We start from the raw sequence: 8781 nt of genomic DNA on the forward strand, positions 1-8781 counted from the left end.
ATGATAGCAGTTTACAGATACTTGAGTGGTTGCCACGGTGAGGAGGGGGTCTCTTTATTCCCCAGGGCACCAGAGGGCCGGACGAGGAACAATGGTTGGAAGCTGACCAAGGAGAGATTCAACCTGGAAATAAGGAAGAACTTCCTGACGGTCAGAGCGATCAACCAATGGAACTGCCTGCCAGGGGAGGTGGTGAACTCCCCAACTCTGGACACCTTCAAGAGGAGATTGGACTTCCATTTGGCTGGGGTGCTGTAGGGTTTCCTGCTCAGGCAGGGGGTTGGACTCGATGACCTAACGGTCCCTTTCAACTCTATTAATAAATAAATAAAATTATGGAGAAAATGGTAGGGATATTAGAATAGTTGACCCACATGAGTTGAATACACATACATTTGAATCAAACATTAGATTTATGATTAAGTGCATTTTGAGAATAATATATTGTAGCTCATAGCGAATAGATCACTGTAATTCATTAGTACTTATATTACCTCACTGTTTTAATATAGGAAATCAAGATAGTTTTGGACCAGACACAATTTCCCTCTACATAATTTTCATGGAAAGAAAAGTTTATCACTATGAACTATACAATTCTTATAATGAAAGCTATTGAAGATACTTCAGTTGTTGTAGAGATTTTTTTTAAAAAAAATCACAAAAATATGAGATCCTCTAATGTAAGATTATTTCATCTCTGCAACAAGAACACTCTATAATCTTTTCTTCTGCAGCAATAGGAGACAGCAGAGAGAATTATTTGCATCTGAAAAGGCAGATCTTGTTGATGTTGCTTTGATGAGAATAGAATAGCAATTCTATCATTAATAGAATTTCAATGAGTCATGAAGTGAAAAAATCAAAACAAGAAAATTACTCCTCCAGATCCAAATATTAGGTTCTCAAAACTGAAGGGGGGTGGGGAAACTTGGGGAATTTAGCTGTTACCGCTCCAGTTTTGGCACCATGGCACTGAAACCACAAAGATAACATACTAGTTGTGTGGTGCCCTTTTCTCTAAGTGTTCGGGTTGGCTATTAACACCTGCTAAATCTGTTCCCATAGATGCCAATGCTAAACATGACATTCAGGTCTGCACATTTGGTAAGTAACAAGTATAATTGTAAAGATCATAAAGGTCCTTTGAAGGCATGGCAGAAAATGTAGAGAATCTATAAAACTTGAGTGGAATTGCCTTTTATTAGTTTATGTCTTAACTTCTCTTATAGTATATTGTTACATGTGCTTAATTTGTTGAAACTTGTACATGTTAAAGACAAGTCAAATATTTCCTGGTGGGGAAAAAAAATAAAAAAATTACCCTCCCCCCCAAAAAAATTCCTAGATACTACCACAACACTTATTTATGTTGAATAAAAGACTTAACAAAGATAACAAAACCGGAAAAGCAAGTTAATAGTTATTTCAGTAGTTAACACAAATCATTATTTAATCAGTCACAGCTCTATATTCTTCCATTTTTTTCATCAGTTTCTTTTTGTTCTAATATTTTTTCTTATAAGAAGCTTGAGAACTAAGGCTGCATTATTAGTCTTCTCATCATTCCTATTACCCATCTCCTCCCACTTATGACTGTAACTTGTTGCTTATATCCTTACAATTTATATTCATATTGATTGTTTCCTGATTGCTTATTTGAACCCTATGACAATCATTAAGTGTTGTACCTCATGATTCTTGACAAAGGTATCTTTTCTTTTATGTACATTGAGAGCATATGCACCAAAGACAAATTCTTTGTGTGTCCAATCACACTTGGCCAATAAAGAATTCTATAAAGAGAAGATACGTTGCTGTTATGTTTGCAGGCTCTTAGTTCTGAAATTGAAATGATTCATACGAAGAGAGGTATTTGAATTTGATTTTATTATATGGGTCAGCAAGGGGCAATTTAAATTCTGAAGTACCTTTGGGAGCGTGCTAAGGAGCCAGTATGGGCTATTACATTATGCTTCCATATATTTATGTGCATCTAATAAGCCATTCTTATATAAGAAATTACCCTGATCATAACAATTTTTGATTAATCTGCTGGTTGAATCCTAAATTAAGTTCTAAGATTCCAATTGTAGATCATTGTCCTCTTAGGCCCATAATAAAAGCCTGCATTTGGAATAAACGGTTTCCAGACCATCAAAAAACTGATCTATTGTGTTGAATCCTTCCTTCCTCACTTCCAATTTATTTAGCAATGCTCTCTGAATTTGTTATTGCTTTACAAGTCTATCATAGAAACATAGAAACATAGAAGTCTGACGGCAGAAAAAGACCTCATGGTCCATCTAGTCTGCCCTTATACTATTTTCTGTATTTTATCTTAGGATGGATATATGTTTATCCCAGGCATGTTTAAATTCAGTTACTGTGGATTTATCTACCACGTCTGCTGGAAGTTTGTTCCAAGGATCTACTACTCTTTCAGTAAAATAATATTTTCTCATGTTGCTTTTGATCTTTCCCGCAACTAACTTCAGATTGTGTCCCCTTGTTCTTGTGTTCACTTTCCTATTAAAAACACTTCCCTCCTGGGCCTTATTTAACCCTTTAATATATTTAAATGTTTTGATCATGTCCCCCCTTTTCCTTCTGTCCTCCAGACTATACAGATTGAGTTCATTAAGTCTTTCCTGATCCGTTTTATGCTTAAGACCTTCCACCATTCTTGTAGCCCGTCTTTGGACCCGTTCAATTTTGTCAATATCTTTTTGTAGGTAAGGTCTCCAGAACTGAACACAGTATTCCAAGTGTGGTCTCGCCAGCACTCTATATAGCGGGATCATAATCTCCCTCTTCCTGCTTGTTATACCTCTAGCTATGCAGCCAAGCATCCTACTTGCTTTCCCTACCGCCTGACTGCACTGTTCACCCATTTTGAGACTGTCAGAAATCACTACCCCTAAATCCTTTTCTTTTGAAGTATTTGCTAACACAGAACTGCCAATACAATACTCAGATTGAGGATTCCTTTTCCCCAAGTGCATTATTTTACATTTGGAAACATTAAACTGCAGTTTCCATTGCTTTGACCATTTATCTAGTAAAGCTAAATCATTTACCATATTACAGACGCCTCCAGGAATATCAACCCTATTGCACACTTTAGAGTCATCGGCAAATAGGCAAACCTTCCCTACCAAACCTTCCCCTATGTCACTCACAAACATATTAAAAAGAATAGGACCCAGAACAGACCCTATCATCCACATTCTTCAGGCTCCACTATCTAGATCAGTGATGGTGAACCTTTTTTGGTTCACATGCCAAAAGTGTGTGTGTTTGTGTGCTAGCACAAGCAAAGACTACTTCAGCTTCAACCACAACCACATAAGAGCACACAACAGATTCAAGCTTAATATTAACCTCTCCAAACTTGACTGTAAAAAATACGACTTTAGTAATCGAGTTGTTGAAGCATGGAACTCATTACTGGATTCCGTAGTATTATCCCCTAACCTCCAACACTTTACCCTTAGACTATCCACGGTTGACCTCTCCAGATTCCTAAGAGGTCAGTAAGGGGTGTACAGAAGCGTACTAGAGTGCCTTCCGTCCCGTCTCCTATAGTCTCTCCTATATCTCCTATATCTTCTCTACTATATCTCTATAAGCTTCATTGTATATTATTGTGTATTGGACAAAATGAATGAATGAACAAACAAACAAACAAATAAATAAATAAATAAATAAATAAATAAATGTGCCCACAACCATTCCCTCCCCCCCATGCATGCATATCCCTCACGCTTCCCCATGTGCATGGGCAACCCCCCCCCCCCATACACACATGCGCACAGGCCTCACTACAGCCTGGGATGATGAAAAAAACATCCAAACAGGCAAACTGGAAGTTTGGAAAAACAGACTTCTGGTTTGCCTGTTGTGCTGTTTTTTGCACTTCAGGGAAGCCTCCATGAAGTCTCCGGAGGGTGAAATGGCCTTCTCCAAATCAATTGTGGAAGCCAAAAATCAGCTGGCTAGCACATGTATGCACACTGGAGCTGGCATAGGGCAACACAGCCTATGCCATGACCTATCCAGATTCCTAAGAGGTCAGTAAGGGGCGAGTACAAGTGCACTAGAGTGCCTTCCGTCCCCTGTCCTATTGCTCTCCTATATCTCCTATACCTTTCTTCTATTCCTATATCTCTTCTTCTATTCATTCATTGATATGTTCTATTACTATATCTTCTTTTCTATTATTTCTTAGATATATGTTACTATGAGTATCTCCTCTATAACCTTCATCATGTATTTTACTATGTGTATACAGATATATACCCACTAAAACCATCATTGTGTATTGGAATGAATGAATGAATGAATGAATGAATGAATGAATGAATGAATAAATAAATAAATGTTCTCTGACACGGCTTCGCATGCCACCTCTGGCACACGGTCAAGCCCCTTTCATAAGAGATGCAAAACTTGGTTTGATAAAGATTATTATAAAGCAAAAGGTCCTTCTCATTGCAATGTATGCCTTTCATTGTGACAACTCAATAGGTTCCATTCTAACATGCAGAGAGCCTGAGATAATCTATCAAGATCTTTTAAAACGTAGGAAATGGGAAGCAGATATTATTATGAGAGATTAATGGCAACAGCTAAGTTTAAAACCTGCCTATTAACTGCGATCATATTGCTAGGAGTTTTCCTCCTTTCTGCCAAATACGTGCAGATATTTGGTAGAATCACTTTCCAGCATTTTCAACATATAATTATTAAATAAATTGTTGTTATGTAACTCATCATACACTTAAACCTTGGGAAAATCCTGGAAGCAATTTCAACCATCTAGAATTACTACAGAAAAATAAAGATTAGTGGGTCACATTGCTGGCTGCTTTATATATATTTTAGCAGCACACCATATTTTCCATCTGGAATCAAGTCTTTGTCAGCCTTTGGGATCTACTATGCATTTTGTACTGGGGGGAAATGGGAGGTGGATTGTATGAAGTTGCTGGCAAGTAGCCATAACAAATTCTTTCTGGGAAGCCAAGGTCATTCTTTGTCTCTTTACCCCTGCACCTGCACGTAAGGAAATGGGTGGACTCTGCCAGCATGGCAATAGAAGATTGGACTTGCGGGTGTATGGGCAAGGACTTGAACTTTCAACTGGGTGGTGAAACCTGGATAGCTTCAGATTCGGGTTTCACCAGATGTGCCAACATGGCTCTATTAATAAATTGGAACTTTGAGGAATACTTTGACACAGCCTTTTCTGTTAGATTAGATTAGATTTATTGGATTTATATGCCGCCCCTCTCCGCAAACTCGGGGCGGCTCACAACAATAATAAAAACAGTACATAGTAACAAATCCAATTCCCACCAATCTAATTACAATTTTAAATTAAAAAATTCATAAAACAATCCCAATATATATAAAAAACAGGCACACAGTCAATCAATCAAATGGCAAAACAACATGGGCAAGGGGGAGATGTTTTAGTTCCCCCATGCTTGACGACAGAGGTGGGTTTTAAGGAGTTTACGAAAGGCAGGGAGGGTGGGGGCAATCCTAATCTCCGGGGGGAGCTGGTTCCAGAGGGTCGGAGCACCCACAGAGAAGGCTCTTCCCCTGGGTCCCGCCAGATGACATTGTTTAGTCGACGGGACCCGAAGAAGGCCGACTCTGTGGGACCTAACCGGTCGCTGGGATTCGTGCGGCAGGAGGCGGTCCCGAAGATATTCTGGTCCGGTGCCATGAAGGGCTTTATAGGTCATAACCAACACTTTGAATTGTGACCGGAAACTGATCGGCAACCAATGCAGACTGCGGAGTGTTGGAGTAATATGGGCATACTTAGAGAAGCCCATAATTGCTCTCGCAGCTGCATTCTGCACGATCTGAAGTTTCCGAACACTTTTCAAAGGTAGCCCCATGTAGAGAGCATTACAGTAGTCGCGCCTCGAGGTGATGAAGGCATGAGTGACTGTGAGTAATGACTCCCGGTCCAAATAGGGCCGCAACTGGCGCACCAGGCGAACCTGGGAAGAAAGGAAGCAGACGTGACCTGGCTGGTTACAGGCCTACTGGTTGTTTAGTACATCAAGCAAGCTATAATGCAAATTACATTTATTTAAAAATATTGGACTGAGCCCCAAGTGAAAATATGCTTGCTAGGGAGCAATCAGCATTCAGAGGAGAGCATTCAATCTTGGAACATTGTTCAATTTTTCACTATTTACTGAAAAATAGTACTACCCAAAGGCTCTCTTATTGCACCATCTGTGGATTACAAATCAGCATTTTATTTTACTTGAAGTGAACCTCCGCATCCATTTCTGCAGGATATTATTGTTATTTCTGGTTAACTCTTTTCCTATGAATTTGGCCTCACTGGTCCTCAGAGACCTTTTTAGATCAATTCAGGTAAAAATAGCTAATAGCAAAGTTCACTTATTAGGTTTGTCTTTGGATACCCTTTATCCATTAGGGTCTGTAGAGGCCAGGAGTCATCCTATGCAATATGCCCGAGATATTGATTTTCAAAACAATCTAGGCTTATGTCCCACAGTCTCTGGACTTGTTTCTCTGCTCCAGTTTTGAATTTTGGTGCATTTTCAACATACTCATTAGACACAATATCTTTTTTCAGTCCTGTGGGGATATATAATAAAAACAATCAGAAACAGTCAGAAAAACATTGGCTGCACTCAGTACAGAAAATCCCCGATGGCATCCATCTATGCCATTCTGGAAAGATATCCTGATAGGGAGTACAAAGCTTCTCCATAGTAGGTGAAGCTAGCAAGGATGGGGAAGACATTGCCCTAGCCAATCAGGACTGAGTCTGAAAAGTTATAAACAGCAGTCCTGTGCCTCAGTTCCCCCTCTCTTTACTCAGTCCTGAGCCAAGGACGTTTGCCTTTTCTCCTTGAAGACTTCTCCAGTATTATAATTCTACTTGTGAATGCATCAGTGAGTGTGCCTTGTTTCCTTTATTGAGCATTTTAACCATATTTTTGTCCTAATGACCAGGTACATAATGTTCTGTTAGCAAAAAAGCAGTGACGTCTGTTAGCAAAAGAGCAGTGAAGTCTGGAGCACAGACTGGCACAGTCACCATCACATCAATCTAGCAGAGTGGAGCCTCCACCCATCCTTATTCCAGCAGCTGATGAGTCACTTCAGTCTGCCTGTTGTAGACCTCTTCATCACCCCGGGGAATGCCAAACTGCCCAGGTTCCTGACCAGGTACAAGATTCAGGGGTAGAGGGAACGGAAGCTATCCGTCAGGTCTATTGGTATGCAGATCTTATTTATTTGTTTGTTTGTTTGTTTGTTTGTTTGTTTAGTTAGTTAGTTAGTTAGTTAGTTAGTAGTTAGTCCAATACATGATACACATTGAAGAGAAAAATATGTAATAATATAAGTAAAGAAAAGAATAGAAGAAAAGATATAAAAGTATAGGTGTACATATTTGAAAGGAAGAAAAGATAAATGAGATAAGGAGAGACAATTGGACAGGGGACGGAAGGCACACTGGTGTACTTAGGCATACCCCTTACTGACCTCTAAGGAACCTGGAAAGGTCAATCGTGGATAGTCTAAGGGAAAAATGTTTGGGGTTAGGGGTTGACACTACTGAGCCAGGTAATGAGTTCCACGCTTCGACAACTCGGTTGCTGAAGTCATATTTTTTACAGTCAAGTTTGGAGTGGTTAATATTAAGTTTGAATCTGTTGCGTGCTCTTGTGTTGTTGCGATTGAAGCTGAAATAGTCATTGACAGGTGGAACGTTGCAGCATATGATCTTGTGGACAATACTTAGATCGTGTTTTAGGCGATGTAGTTCTAAGCTTTCTAGACCTAGGATTGATAGTCTGCTTTCATAGAGTACAGTATTCTGTTTCGAGTGGAGGAGTGAAGGGCTCTTCTGGTGAAGTATCTTTGGATATTTTCAAGGGTGTTGATGTCTGAGATGTGGTATGGGTTCCAGACAGATGAGCTGCATTCAAGGATGGGTCTGGGAAAAGTTTTGTAGGCTCTGGTGAGTAGTGTGAGATTGCCAGAGCAGAAGCTGCGTAGGATCAGGTTAACAACTCTAGAAGCCTTTTGGGCGAAGTTGTTGCAGTGGGCTTTGGCACTTAGATCATTTGATATTAGTATTCCAAGGTCTTTTACTGAGTGGGGGTTGGCTGTGAGATTTTGTTTATTCAGTTTATATCTTGTATCTTTCTCAGTGTTATCTCCTTAGAGGATCCTTCTGACAGAGCAGTAGGCTGTCCAGGGGTCGAAGTCACACTGGCTACAACTGACTGCTTGGAACTTGAGCGGCTCACTCGGAATCATTGCCAGGCCCTGGGGGATATTAGGCAATTTTTGCTGGTGTCCAGTCATAGTACATATATTTAGATACCTGGTATGCCTTCTGTAGCTTCTGTACACAGGTGGGACATTCCCCCATTGATTTATCCATTATTAATGTCCTCCCTTTTCCTCTGTTATGTTGAGGCCGACAGTTTTTTTCCCCAACACACACCATTGCCAGTTGGTGGCCTTCTCAACTGTGCTGTCCTGTGGGTCTTAGGACTCTCTCTCTCTCTCAGCCTACCCTCTGATTCGTAGGTACGTAGAGCGGGCAGTCAACCTGTGTTCCCCATGGTCCATAGGTAGCTGACTTGGGGTTTATTCAAAGCTTGTCCAAAGTGTTCAATGTACTCAAAGGGGGAATCTTTGTCCCATTACAAACTGTTTCTCAGGGTACCCTAAATTATTAGGTAGTCTTTTTCATGTCCATAACAC

The sequence above is a fragment of the Erythrolamprus reginae genome, chromosome 2, assembly GCF_031021105.1.
Source record: "Erythrolamprus reginae isolate rEryReg1 chromosome 2, rEryReg1.hap1, whole genome shotgun sequence".
Taxonomy (NCBI): Eukaryota; Metazoa; Chordata; class Lepidosauria; order Squamata; family Dipsadidae; genus Erythrolamprus; species Erythrolamprus reginae.